General features: G+C 47.8%; 1 protein-coding gene and 1 long non-coding RNA gene across 2 annotated transcripts in view; both read right to left on the bottom strand.

Moving 5' to 3' along the window:
* SND1 (staphylococcal nuclease and tudor domain containing 1) overlaps positions 1-14,468 on the bottom strand; it is a 409,554-nt gene that overhangs the window by 42,485 nt on the left and 352,601 nt on the right. The window lies entirely within an intron of this gene.
* LOC141373820 (uncharacterized) lies at positions 10,403-13,729 on the bottom strand. Its single transcript, XR_012380144.1, has 3 exons — positions 13,130-13,729; positions 11,825-11,844; positions 10,403-11,708 (listed from the first exon to the last, which is right to left on the bottom strand). It is a non-coding gene; the product is annotated as an uncharacterized lncRNA (long non-coding RNA).

Here is a 14,468-nt window from a genome sequence, read left to right as displayed (position 1 = left end):
TTTCCAATTAAAGAAGATTCCTTTAAAATTACTAATTTCAGAAAGAACATAGAGATTTAAAGTATTAGGGAAATAATAGTCTGGCGCTGCTTGGATTTGGCAACAGCACACAGGTCCTCTAAAAACACCTGGAGTTTGGGAGATTCTGCTGGCAACTGGATACAGGCCAGCAAGACCAGGGCAGGAGCCATTCAGGGGGATACTAGGGGCTGCCCCACTGGTTGCCCACTCAATGGCCATTTCCCCTTCTCCCTGCTGATCGATCATTTTTCCCTTATGACATCTGTATGTGACTCAGGAAAATAATGAGTCTAAGTTATTTTTTTTGTGCCATGGACATCTCTGGCAGTGAGGGAGGGAAACCTATGGACCCCTTCATAGAATAATATTTCTGAATGTACGTTAAAATGTACAGGATTGCAAAGGAAGCCAATTATGCCAAAAGTTATTAAAGTATTTTTTAGAAGCCATCAAAATCAGGATATAGTAAATATATGTGCTTCTTTATTAACACACTAAATAACAAGATCAAACAGAAAGTCTAAGAATTGTAATTTCAAGGCAGTGATAGGAGTAAACAGTACTGTGGAATTCCTGCTACTATTATTATAATATGATAGGAAAATATTTCTTTCAGTGAAAAAGTCATAGATATAACTAGTTTTACTGATTTGTTGCTTACATTCCCATTCAAAGGAAATGCTACATTTGAGTTAGCATTTAATAATAAAGATGTAATTTTTTTCCCCATCCCAATTCATGGACCTTATGAATACCTAGTCTCAGCTAATCATTTGGGTGGAGGAGGAGAGAACAGCCTTTGCTGGTCCCACATATTGGTTTAGAAGTGTTATCCAAATCTGGATAATAAGATATAAGAAGTCATGTGAAAGGCATGTGGGGAAGGATATTTTTGCTTTTAAAAAGAGAAGGCATAAAATAAGAAACTGTGTTTTGCCTGCCTTTGGAGATTGGTGTGTGAGCATGCAATGCCTGGAGCTATGGCAACCATTCTGTAGCCAAGAAAGACATTCGTAGTCATGCTGAGAGAATGGCATAACAGAAAAGATGGAAAGAATCAAGGTGTCTGTTCTAATCTGGGGCCACATCTCAGTTAAACCAACTCATCCTGGAGCTCCCCTACTTTGGGACTGACTTTTTACATAAGATCATAAAATTTACTGCTCGGATGTTCTATTACTTGCAGCATAAACCATCTATAGCCTAAACACCATGAACCTTTCCCATGGTTGCAGGTCTTTTCACAACCTCCACAACACAACTAAGTAGCCGGATCCCCTAGTATTTCTGAGGCATAGGGATTGCTCTGTATCCCAAGCCCATCTCAGTCTTTTGTCAGCCTCTCGGGCTCCTCAGTGTAGAACAGGAGAACTGTCTAATGGGAACTGACAAGATGGAGGCCACAGGGACTGCTGATGACAGGAGGGAGAGCTCTTAGTAAAGGATGCCACCCAGAGCAGCAGCTTAGAGCTTTACTCGGTGCAACGACCTGGGTGGACAGAAAGAAGAGTCAGGGTTCATGAAGTCCGTCTAGGAAAAAGGGCACAGGTGGTCCAGCATAGCTGTGAACGGACAGTCAGAAAGTCTAGGTTTCCAGGTTCTTAAATGGTTCTGATCCAAGTATCAGGGCGTATACCACCCCAGTTCTTTACAAGAGATTCTTTCTCTTTCCCCTGCCCCCAGCAGCCCCTATCTCCTTCCAGTTTCCATTTTATCATTGCACCAATTCCTCAATTCATAGCCATAAATCTGATAGAAAGCTTGGAGAAGGCATCAGACGGACTCTATAATCTCTGCTAATCCTGTAATCGGGAGCTAAACCCAGGACACAAGTGGATTTGCAAAATAAGGATTTTGGAAACTCAAATGGCATTAGCAGGCCACAGAGACAAACGTACACAATGACTGAATGAGACTCATCAATCCAGCAACAGGCACATTCCTTCTACTCCACATGAACCACGTGGAACAAGAAAGGACTGAATGGGAAAAGGCTGAGGAGGAGAGTAAAGCCATCCCTTCCTGAGGGTTCTCTTAAACTTAAGTTTGGGGAATAGGAGTAAGAGTAGGAATAAAAGGTGGGGGAAGGGAGGAGAAAGGGAAGACAAGCCTCTCTCTTTATTCTAAATGCTTTTATTATCTTCTTTTGGGCAAAAACAATGAGTGACTTCAGCAAGGTGAGAGCAAGGAAGGAAGAATTTTTAAAAAAGAAGCATGTTGCCTATACACGGGGCCCATGCAGAAAATTCCTTGGTCACCAGCTTTCATGTCACTGGTTTCAGAATTTCTGCTCACCTGACCTGCTCGGGGTGGGGGGTGGGGGATGGAGGTGAAGACAAAGATCTCTATGAGAGAGGCAGGGCTGCATTTGTCCACAAACCCTATTTCTTCAGAAGCCTCCCAGTCCCTTTGTGGATGGGGCCTGAATAAATCTTTCTGTGCTACACGTCAGGGTGGCAAAGCTCCTCGACTGCACTGAGCAGAGAAGTGACTAACACGCAAACCATGGGGGCTGCCCACTGGCTCAAGTGTGGCAGCAGAGCACTGGACATGGGAGCTGGATCCGGGAGAACTGTTCCTTCAGCTGAATGGAACATTTCCCCTGGGTTTTCTTCTCCTCTGAGTATCCAGATATGATGGTACTGAGTCTGTGGGTGAGTCCCTCTGACTGGGGCAATGTCTGCTCCTTTTGGGGACCAAATAATGTTCCTCGGGAGAAGCTACGTACAGGTCAGTGCAGGACACCCTACTCTGCTAGCTTCTTGGCCCCACATACGGCCTCCCTCAGGCCCACAGCCCTCCCTAGAGGTTTCTAACAACAACAAAATATTTGTCTGGTTACACTCTCCTACTTAATGGACGCTCTTTACAAAGTGTTGCAGTGTTTAGTACATTATTTAGGATAAACTAAAACTTGAGCAATGATATTTTTTGATATTTTTGTCTGAAGAGTTGGACATCAGGCCCTTGATCAAAATATTCAAGATAATTAGGGCAAATGAGATACAAAGGGGGTTGTAGCCCTGGCAAAGGAGCCACCGACAGAGAAACCCAGCAGCACTGAAATGAGGGGATAAGGGAGAAGCGCAGTCACATCTGATATGGGCCACTTGAGACAAAATTCAGCTAGTCTCTTGGCTTCTCCATCAAAGATGCAGCTTAACATGGAGATGTTTAGGGGGTCAGAGACTAAGACACCCCCGTCCCCTGCCTCGCTTGCCAGTGCTATTGTGCTCTAGCTCACATGTGAGGCCTTAGAAAAATTCAATACCTACTTAATTCTTCTTCCTAGAAAACAGTTATTTAATGAGAATGGGCTTGTTCACCTAAGCAAGTGAGTCAAGGTTATGTGTTTAGAAAACTCATTAATAACAAATAACATTCTTAAAGGGACAGACTCAGGTGGAGACAGAAGCTGGCGCGGAGCCAACGCCTTAAGCGGCATTGAAAGTGGGCTAAGGTTGTTGATGGTGGTGCTGAAGGCCAGAGACGGGCCTGGCCTATCAGAGATGGGGGCTCCTCTTGGTCTCAAGTTGAAAAAGAATTTTCCCCTGCAGCTGCCAGATACACAGGAGCACAGGGTCTTATTCCCGTCCCTCTGCAGATATAGGAGCAAAAGACCGCTTTAACTGGTTAGGAAATTGAAGAGGCTCAGGCCAACAGAGGGTCCTGCTGGCTGAGAGAAGGGTGGACCAGTCAAGCAGTGTTGGACACAGTCTATATCCTTCTAGCTGAGGTTTCCAGAGAGAATGAGAATGTCCCCAATTTGTTGGTTGGTTGGTCTTTTCATATACATCTCTCTTTCACTTACTGTCTCATGTGCACACATGTGGCCTTAAATAGATCCCATGGACTGGCATTCGGAGGCAGACTGCCAGAAGCCACGGCAGGAGGGACGACACTAAAGTTGCTCCATGCACCTGGAGCCCCAAGATGGCCTCCTCTTGGAGAGGGATCCCGAGGGTGTGGTGCCAGCTCCAAAGCACCACCAAGTTGCCAGGCCAGAGGGGCCAGGTGGGGGGAGGGTAGGGCAGGCCGTCCATCCTTCTCTAGCCCAGAGACTGCTCACTTACACAAAGAATCCTTTCAGAGTTATTGGCTGGCAGGGCTCCTAACAGACTCCTCCTCCCCCGCATGGTTCATGCACCGAATACAAATCAAGCAGCCTCACTGGGCTGCCACACAAACTGGCCCTAGTCACCAAGAAAGTGATACAGAATGAGGGCTCCTCCCAGCCAGGCTGCCAGTGTCCAGATATCATGACAGGAGGCTTCCAGATCCCCAGTTGGCTGCCCCACAAAAGTTGGGGCTTTAGCACCCCTCATCAGAAGCAAAGCCGTTTCAGCCTGCTGTCCTTCACAGAAGTAGTTTAAAGTAAACCAACATGACAGGTTCCAGAGAGCATACTGCTTAGCATTCCTGGCTGGTAGTGAGGCAAAAACTGAAAAAGGGGGGATTCACAGCCAGGGGGTGGTATTCTGAGGTAAAGCAGTATAAGTTTCAAGGTAGTCATGTTACCCTTGTGTATAAACAAACAAATCTACCTATCAGGGCCAAATTTGACTGTGTGTGAGAGACAATAAGTGAAAGAGAGAGAATATAAATATGAGCAGACCAACTGACCAACCAACTGAGGAATTCTCTCTAAATTTGCTAGAGGAGTGGAGGGTACTAGCTTCTTTATTTCATGTTCATCCACCCCAAATTCCTCTAGATATAAAGTTGATTCCCACTGGAAGCATTTACAGATAGAACTCCATTTAAAAACATGGATCAAGAACAGGCTGGAGGCTGGGTAGATATAACTCCTGAAGAGGCTCACATCACAATGAGAAAGGAATGCAGCATCCAGGAACCTGGGTGTCAGCCAACCTACCCATCAGTCCTTTGATGACTCATGGGGAAGCCAGTGGTGTGAGCTCTAGGCTGGTCTCCTGGTGTTCCCAACACTACACTCCTCTTCACTTCTAAGGGTAAAGAGCCTGTTCCTCTGTTCAAGGATGTGGGGGGGGGGGCACGGTGAGGACGGTCACAATAGCAACTAACAGACAAAATTCAAGCCCACATTTCCGTTAGGGTCCCTCCAATTCTACCTCTGAAGCTCCTTAGATAGGATCAAATGAACCCACATTACTAGGCCAGTACTGGATGAAGAACTAATAACGCCACACCAACTGGAACTAGGAAAACTCTAGCTATAGCTGAAGCTGGCAGGATGAAACTGAAAACAATTAACAGGTTGTGTGAGGTAGCTTCCACAAAGAAACCGAAGAGCAGAGCAAGAAGGCTGGCAGAGAGGAGGCAGTGCCATATAAACTGAGGGGATGAGAGTGGCTTGGAGACCACACAAGAGATTCAAGAAGAAAATGCAGGAAAGGACACAACAGGTTTCAAGCCAAACTCAACCGATTAAAACAGCAAAAGTTCTAACCTGAGCATACTTCTTAAATTCAGTCAGAAATTCCCCAGGGTGGTTTAAAAAGTATGTTTTTATCTTGTTCACACTTTCTAAACTAAGTTTTCCCCTGGAGCAGTCAGCTGCTCCGTAAGGGGCCCTAGAATATTCCTAGGAGACTAGCTCAAAGCCATGGGACCATAAAAAAAAATTCTGTGACACACCCATAGTTGGGGAAAATGGAGTCACAACATGAAGAAACATGTTCCCTCAAGACAAAAGGGAAGGAAATCAATGACAAAGCTGGAAAGGGACCCAGGTGGCCTGGGCTCCTAGTCAGGCTCACCACACAGCTGTTTTTTGCCTCCTCTCTGCCTGAGTGTTTTAAATTAAGAGTCTGTTGATGGAATTGTTTGTTCTTTAGTCATGCAGAATTTGAGGACTGACAGCTAATAGAGATGAGGACCCTGGACAGAAGCTCTGGGCTCCTCTCACTGCCCAGCTGGATGCCCACTGACTGTGCTATAGCACAGGCACTCAGTGGGATATTTATAGCTGCCTTTAAATTTACCCAGCTCTCCATAAAGAGAGGTAATGGGGCGCCCTTTACTGCTGCTAGCGGTGATTGTCCTAACATTCTTTAATTAGCAAAAAGCGTTGGCACAGCCCCTTTCAAAGCATTTGATCTTACTGTCCTGGTGTTCCCTATTTCAGGCTCAACAGCCCCCATTCCCTTTGGAGAAAATGCACTTTAGCAAATTTGAAAATGACAGGCACATGCGTACCTGAGCACAGTTAAGCATATCTGTGCACCTAACCTCACTCTTCTGCTCAGGCCTCACACAGCACAACTGCCAAGAACCTGTGAGCCTCTGTAACTCCACGTAACTCTCTCATGAATCTGTCAGCAAGGGGCTAGGAATTCTAAAAACTGAGGACTGGAGAAACCTTAAGGTCACTAGGATCCTCCCTAATTTTCCCAACATAAAACAAAACCAAACCAAACCCTGGTGATTCTTCACCTGTCTTTTCAAAGATTTATAGAGCAGGGCTTGGGCTATTGATATACGACTAGAGAGGCCTGAACTTATTCACATGGCCAGAGAATATTTCTCTTTCCTCTGAAATAATTCACTACTATGATCGAGGTATTGGACACAAGATGGGAAGGGCCTCTGCTTTCATGGGGATGTGTAACAAATAAGCGAACAAACACATAAGCAGGATCATTTCAGATAATGGTAAATCAAACAAGAAAATAAAACCCATAATGTAACATGACTGTGAGTGGTGGGACTATTTTAGACAAGGTAGTCATGGAAAGTCTCTCTGAAGAGACCTGCTCCGGAAGAAGCCAACCACCTGAAGAGTAGGGGAAAAACATTCCAGGTAGAGGACAGAGGAAAGGCCCTAATGGGGAGAATAGGCTTAGAGTATTTTAAGAGAAGAAAGAAGAGCAGCACAGCTGAAGTGTACGAAATGAGGAAGATGATAAAAATTTGAGGATTGAGGTGCAGGCAAGGCACTGATGGCTTAGGGCCTATGGTCCATGGTAAGCAGTTTGGTTATCATTTCAATTACGAAGGGAAGACATGGGGGCATTTTAAGCAAATCATTAACAATCTGACAGAATGTCACAAAGATCACTTTGGCAGCTGTGGAGAATACACTGTAGAGGGCAAGAGTAAAAAGCGATGCCTTTAATAGGTAGATTTCTTAGTTTTGAAGAGATGTTCTGTGGTCATCTAAGATGTTTATATTAGGGGAAGCTGGGTGGAGGGTATATCAGCACTCTTTTTGACCTGTAAGTCAAAAAATTATCTTAAAAAAAATTAACTGGTAAGAACAACAGAAACCACCTTCTTATCGTTAATGTAGAATCAAAAGGTCTAAATTAGGTATGCTACCAAGAACACAAAAGTCTGGGGGGGGGTGGCGGAGAGGAAAAAAAAGGGGTTATCTCAATAATTAATTTTGGATAAATTACTTCGTTTCTATGCTAATTTCCACATGAGGAAATAATAGCTGCTGTGGTCACAATCTTCTAAGATGGACCGTGTTTTCCCTGACTTCCTTCTGGCCCAATAATACCACAAAGTAATTACAGTTATTAATCCCACGTCATACATGAAGAATTTGAGCCATATGCAGTATGCAAGAAGCAGAGGCAGGATTTGAACCCAGGCCTCTAACTCCAGAATACTCTCATAACCACCACTGTAATGCCCACTAACACACGCACAAGCGCACATACATCTGCCTATTCCCCTCAAGCTCCAAACTATCTTGTAGGAGCCAGTTTGGGGGAAAAACTTGTTTGGGTTTCTCCCAACCAAAATATGAGCACATTTATACGCACTCAGCAAATCTGTCTGTGAAAAGGTTCATTGCAAGGCATGGACCCCTGCCTAAGGATCACATTTATGGTGGTGATACTTGAAAAGCTATTCTATGCATAATTCCCAGTCCCACATCTGTATCCGCTGGACTCTGATCTTAAGGCTTCTCTTAATCTTCAATGAGCAGGAAGCTCAACATTTATGTGAGACAGTTATACTTGAGCCAGATTTTGTAGGAATGTCAAAAGGTACTTCTAGTATGACTGGTAAATGCTTAAATGTTCTAAGATCTTTGGGATAAAATCTAGAGGCCAGGTAAAGAAAGAGTGAGCAAATTACCAAACAAGGAATCACGAGAAGCATAAAGAAAAGAGGACACAGACTCCTTAAGTTTGTCTAGCCAGCCTGCCCCCTTCACTTGGCTCAGGTGCTCTGTCCTAACTGTTGAGCTGACTGAGGGACTCCCTCCCTTCCCGGGGGCTGTCCAGCTGATGGGGCGCTCCTCTACTCCTCAAGCACAGGTATGTGGGGGAGCCACACCATGGCTGTCAGATGTACCCTTCCCTTCCTCTGCCTCTTAAGTGGTACCTCACAGTGGTTGGAATGTGGGCACTAGACAGATTTGAGATCGAAACCTGGCTCTGTCACTGTAATAAGCTGGATGAGCCCCCAGAAAGATATGTCCACATCGTAATCCCCAGATCTCTATTACCCTATTTGGAAAAAGGGTCTTTGCGGATATAATTAAGGATCCTGTGATGAGATCATCTTGGATTACCCAGGTCAGCTCTAAATCTAATGATAAGTGTCCTCGTAAGTCACAAAGCAGAGAGAGAGAGGAGAGTCAAAAGGACCACACAGGCAGAGATCGAAGCGATGCAGCCACAAGTCAAGGAATGCGACAGTCACCAGAAGCTGGAAGAGGCAAGGAACAGATTCTCCCCTAGGGCCCTTGGAGGGAGCAGGGCCTTGCCAGATTTTGCAATTTTAGCCTCCAGAACTGTGAGAGAATAACTTTCTGATGTTTTAAAACACCAAATATGTGGTAATTTGTTATGACAGCCTCAAGAAACTACTACAGTCACTTACTAGTTCCGCAACCCTGAGAAAGCTGCTTAAATTCATCTGCAGAATGGGGAGTCTAATGGTACCCACTGCACGAAACTGGTGAGGATTACATGTGTAAGAACTCCCAAGTAAGAACTGCTGTTCACATCATTACTGTTACTGCTGTACAAAGGGAATTAAAGAGAAAGCTAGAACACAAGAGCCTGTAGTGGGCCAGTGCACCCGCAGAGGTGAACATTTCTAAGGCTTCTGGCTGGACCTCTGGTGTGTTTGAACACTCAGGAGGTTGTGGCTAAAATGAGCACCAAACCGACTATTCCAAAAGAGGAGGCCATGTGGGGCGCTGGGAGGTTTCTCCCTTCACTCAGGCCTGGCAGCCCGCAAAGAAACCATAAGCCCCAGGAAACTAGCCTCAGGAGAGGGAAAGGCCCTGCCATTCTAGAGTTCTTTCTGCCATTCTTATTAAGCATCTTGTCTCTTCTTCGCTGAGGTTTTTGCAAATTGCTCTGGATGGGACCTGCAGAGAAAGTGTTTTTTTTGTCCACTTCCTTCTGACTTCCTTGAAGAACAGAGTTCTTGGGGGGGAAAAGAACAGTGGATGCTGAGGGCACATGGAAGAGTGGGTACTTCTTGAACAGCGGTGTCACCTTGACTCACTGGGCTCAAGGACTCAAGGTATTTCCTTTATGACCATGTGCAGTAATGGCACAGCCACGGCTTCACTAAAGGATCACAGCCAAGAAAAAGAACCTTATGATCATTTTGCAATGGCGACTTTACCCATTAAAGACTTCATGACGTGTTACCCTGCAGGGGGATTTGCATACATGGGTGAGAGTGAGAAATGCTAACTCAGGAGGAGTCAAGCACACACAATGTGTTCATTGCCTTGGGTAAGAGGTGACTATTTCCATACAGACGGTTTCTTATACTCTTCTCTTGTTGCTTATTCACCAATCACCTGGTGTCTTTCCTTCATTTGTGGAGGATAATTTCCATAGAATTTCTTTCTTTTCCTTTCTTCCTGTTTTCCAAAAACCCTTTTCTTCCTTTGCTCTTGTTTTGTTCTTTGCTCAAATGGAAGAAAAAAAAGTATAAAAATGGAAAAGGTGCCTGAGTAGGGTTTGGCAGCCCAACGGTACTGAGAACAGGAACTACAGGTTCAGAGCATATGTAATCTTCTACCGATGGACCTATCATAAGGGACCCAAAAGCCTACTGGAGGCCAAGATAGTACCCTGCCGAAGATTGCTCACTCCTGGCAATCCCTATGAGGCATTATGGACATCTAGTGGCTGCTCAGGATAATGGCTCAGGGACGCATGTCAGGGTGGGGAGTAGTCTAGCTCTGGGCTTTACCATGAGCCCAATTAACCTGGCTGAGTGAGGCAGTCCTGGGTCTCCTTAAGAGTCAGTTCCCTGGGTGACCATTTCTTTCACTTCTTATTAGGATTCCAAAGTCACTCAGAATGACAGACTGGTTCTATCGAAGACCCATCTTGATCCCAATCCAACAAAGTATAATGATAGCACCTGCATATAAGACCACAGAAGATAAGCATTTGGAAATATCTTCAAGCCCCAGGCTTAAATGCAAATACGTTATCATCCTGATTGAGGGACGGAGCTCAGAAATGACAGACTCTGATGTGAGTCAATCATGTGGCTTTAGGCAAATCAGTATGCTTCTCTGAACTTCATTAATGACATTAATGAGAGGTTGAGTCCAGATGATCTCCAAGATACCTTTAACATTCTGGGATCTATCAGCCCTTTTAGTAGCTGGGAAAACAAAGTGTGATCTACTCTGCTCTGGCACTGTGGATCTCTAGATTAAACTAAAGGAAGCACTCTCTTCAACTGTGTGGCTCATTTCCAAGTCTTGGCTACCATCCCAATGGATCAATCTCGTTCACAGAGCTATGTATCTGAGAAGAGGTGGGAATCAGGGACTAGGAGAGCTGGTGGGAATATTCTAGTCTATTTCCTTCAGATGAAGAAACCAATGTTTGGAGCTGTTTTAAGATCTGTAACAGTGTCTAGCCAGTGGCAGAAAGGAGAGTAGAACTCAGGTATCCCAACTTTAAGGCAGGTACCAAGTTGCTGACAAAAGCCTTGACTAATCACCGGCTGGCTTCTTCAGTTCTCTCTGGCTTTATCACAGCAGTCTCTGTGCGAAACCACAAGTGACAACAGTCTCAACTCAGCGTTTCGTCCTTCTCTTCCTCTTAAAGTTTAAGCCTTCCTCTTCTCTTCGCACCACTCCAAATCAAGGAAGCTGTCAGAACCTGGGGCTCTGAAGCAAAACGGCTAATGGCTACATGATCCTCAGGTTACAGGATTAGAGGTTTTGGTGGCACTTTCAGTTCAGAGAGGCTGTGTGCCGCCGTGGCTCTACAGCCTCCTCAGTCTAGCCTATAGCTTCTGTGGTGCTCTCTCAGCTCAGATGGCCTACAGAGGGCAAAGCAGCCTCATCCAGAACTCCATGGGCTGCACCAAGCTTGGGCATATTCATGGTCATCAATCACTCACAAATATTTACTGGGAGACAAGCTCATTACTAAGTACTGGTTTGATACAAGGCAGCCCACCCTTCCATCCACCTACACAATATGGGGGCATAACCTTTCATTTGCAGTGCCTGGAGTGAACAGATGGGGTCTGAGTTTGCCTGCACTGGCAGGAAATGGAAATGCGTAGAGCCCCTCTTTTACCTGAGGAGGTAAGGGCAGCCATACTCCGGAGTGCCATCAGACCCTGGCCGGGGCGTCCTCTGACATTCGGCCAGCTCGACGCCAGCTGTGGCAAGGAGAGGAACCATTCACCAGTAAGCCTCTGATTCTCCTCCACAGATCCCTGTCAGGATAGGATTACATTCCCTGGATCTGTAAGATGGTAGGGTCCTGCTTGAAGCTGATGATGTGCAGATAGGGCTTAGCTAAGAAAGCAAAAGGAGCCACTAAAGAGCCCAGAGGAAGCCTAGTATCAGGGTTTGACTCACCTCCACTTCTCTCATTCTTTCTTTTGATTAGTCATTGGGAGTAAAACAAGTTGAAGGATGTATTTTCTCAGCCCCTCCTCTCCCATCCTCTGTTCTGTTTATTTCTCACATACCCTTCACTGAACTTTTTTACAGTCTCCCCCCCCTTTGCTTCTGTCATTTAATTTCTGCAGTGTGGACACAATGAACACTTTTGTTAGTGATGAAAATATTGGGCTCAAGGTGAGAAGACTGGGTTGAAATGCTGGCTCTATTGTTTTGTGGATGTATGACCTTGAGTGTGTTATTTGCCTGCCTGAGCTGAGGACCTCCACCTGTAAAATGGAGGCAACTGTGGCAATTACTTCACTGGATAAACAAAGATTAAACAAGGACACAGACAAATCTCTCTCTCTCTCTCTCCATATAGTGGAGAGCAGCAGTAAACATCCTAGTAAATAACTTTTGAGGTGGATAAGTGAAACCTGAATTTTCATCGAATGTGAGCAAACTGGAGAATTACTTCCATGCCCAAGTTTCTACACATCCGCTACATGCCAGGGTTCAAATCTTGGCTCTTTGCCACTTACTATGTAATTTTAGGCAACATATTAACTATTAAAGTTATTATTTGACTGCAAATGCATGATCAAAAGGTCTTGGTAATCAGTGGGGAATCTAGCTTGCCTACAGTGGAACTTGTTTCCAGGAATTCAAGAATTCCCCGGCATATTTAAGAGCATATTCCCTGCCCAGGTTACTGGGCAGCAGACAATCCCGAGATACGGGTGTTGTACAATGTAGAGAGCTGAAAAATCCATGACCTCCTCATTCTTCGGCATTAGCCCACATGCAGGTGATGGTTTATTTAACAAGCAAGCTTGCCAAGGTGGAGGTGTGGGGCACAAGGGAGGAGAGTCTGGAGGCAGCCCCTGAAAAGAAGCAAATACTAAACCAGTGCCATATTCTAGGGCTTTCCCAGGGCTTAGCCACAGATGGCTCCACCCCCACTAGGCAGAGGAAAGGGCAGTCTTTTTCGGGGGTGGGAAAAGGCTGACCTAGTCCGGTTCTCCTTCACGGGTCTGTCAAATGCCCCAGGGTGTCTCTTCCCCAGAAAGTGGGAGCAGGTTGCTATTTAGTTCTCAGGGAGACTCAGCAACAAAGGGGAGCCAGTGAAGCCCTGGGGCAGAAGGCTTTAAGACCCACCCCACTCCATTCGCCCGGCTTGGGGAGGGGAAAGGGCGACACAGGACTGCTAAAAGAGTGAGAAGTGGTGGCTGAGGCTCCATGAGTGAGCAGGTTCTCCCGTGGTTTCTGGGAGTTCACCTCAATCCTTCCTGCCGGCTGCTGTGCTGTCCCAGGTCGTCATTGCCCAGGCTCCTCACACTTGGTCTTTCCTTCCACCGCTTGCCCTCCCTGCAGCCCTCAGTAAGATAACAATCATTTAAAAGTTAAAGCCGAGGAGGAGTGAGGAAATTTGCAAGGGAGGGGGCAGGACGAAGAGACATCTGTGCAGCAGCATGGGGCGGGCCGCGGAGCCCAGGCTCTCCGTCTTCGGGCTCCAAGCAGCCCCAGCCGCCCCTGCGTCCACCATGCAGCTCCGAACTCTAGTATGCTGCCCGGGCCGTGCGGCCAGGCGCCCCGTCACAGTCGGTGGGGGTGAGGATGACGCGGTCCGGGCGGGAGGCCGGCCAACTGCAGCAGCCCCGCCACGCCACCCGCTTCCCGGCCCCGGAGCCCACAGCGTCTTGGAGCCGGAGGGGGCCCGGGGACGGGGCGGGGCCCGGGCCCCGGTCGCTCCCGCAGCAGCCCCGCCGCTCCAGCCTATCAGCGGCCACCCGGCGGCTCCCTCGGCAGGACCAAAATAGCTGCGAACGCCTGCGACTTGCGCGCGGCCCTTCACTTGACGCTCACTCCGGCTCGCTCGCCCGCTCCGCTACCCTCGTCGAGAGGGGGCGGGGAGGAAGCGCCGGGGAGGGGGGTGGGGGGTGGGGGAGAGAGAGGAAAGAGGAAGGAGGAAGGAGGAAGGGAGGAAGGAAGGGAGGGAGGGAGGAAGGGAGGGAGGAAGGGGGAAGGGAGGGAGGGAGGGAGGAAGGGAGTCGGACGGAGGCGCGGAGCTCGGGGCTGCGCGGCGCGGCGCGGCGCTGGAAGGCGCCGGCGTTAACCCCTCGAGGGCAGGCAGCGGAGGGGGAGCGGTGTTAATACATAAGAGCACCGCATCACGCTAATCTTCTCCCCAGAACAGTATGCGTCAGCAGTACATTCACGTTCTGACTGAAGGACAAAAGGATGAGAGAGCAGTCTGCGTGGCTGCTGCCTGCAACACCGCGAGCCCGGCGCGAGGAGGAGACGGTGGGCGCCGAGCGCAGGGGCCCCGCTGCTGCCGCCGCCGCTGCCGCTAGCAAGGGCGGACCATGTTCTCGGGCTCCGGAGCGTTCCCCGCAGCCGCGACCCCCGCTGCTCACGCCACCGCCGCCAGCGCTCGGGCCGCTGCAGCAGTCCGCGGGCGTTGCAGCCACTGAAGGCACCGCGAGCCAAAGCCCGGAACTCGCTGCCTCCGCACAAAGCCTGAGCCGGCGGCGCGCCGGGGGCCCGGCTGCGGCGGGCGGCGGCGGGCGGTTGCGCGCCAGCGGGGGCTGCGGTCGCGGTCGCCGCCGCCGCCGCC

Source organism: Callorhinus ursinus, unplaced genomic scaffold (genome assembly GCF_003265705.2).
Source record: "Callorhinus ursinus isolate GAN/ISIS: 27379988/994484 unplaced genomic scaffold, GSC_fseal_2.0 scaffold12, whole genome shotgun sequence".
Lineage (NCBI taxonomy): Eukaryota > Metazoa > Chordata > Mammalia > Carnivora > Otariidae > Callorhinus > Callorhinus ursinus.
Note: the sequence above shows the minus strand (reverse complement) of the source record. Positions and strands in the feature narration are given on the sequence as shown.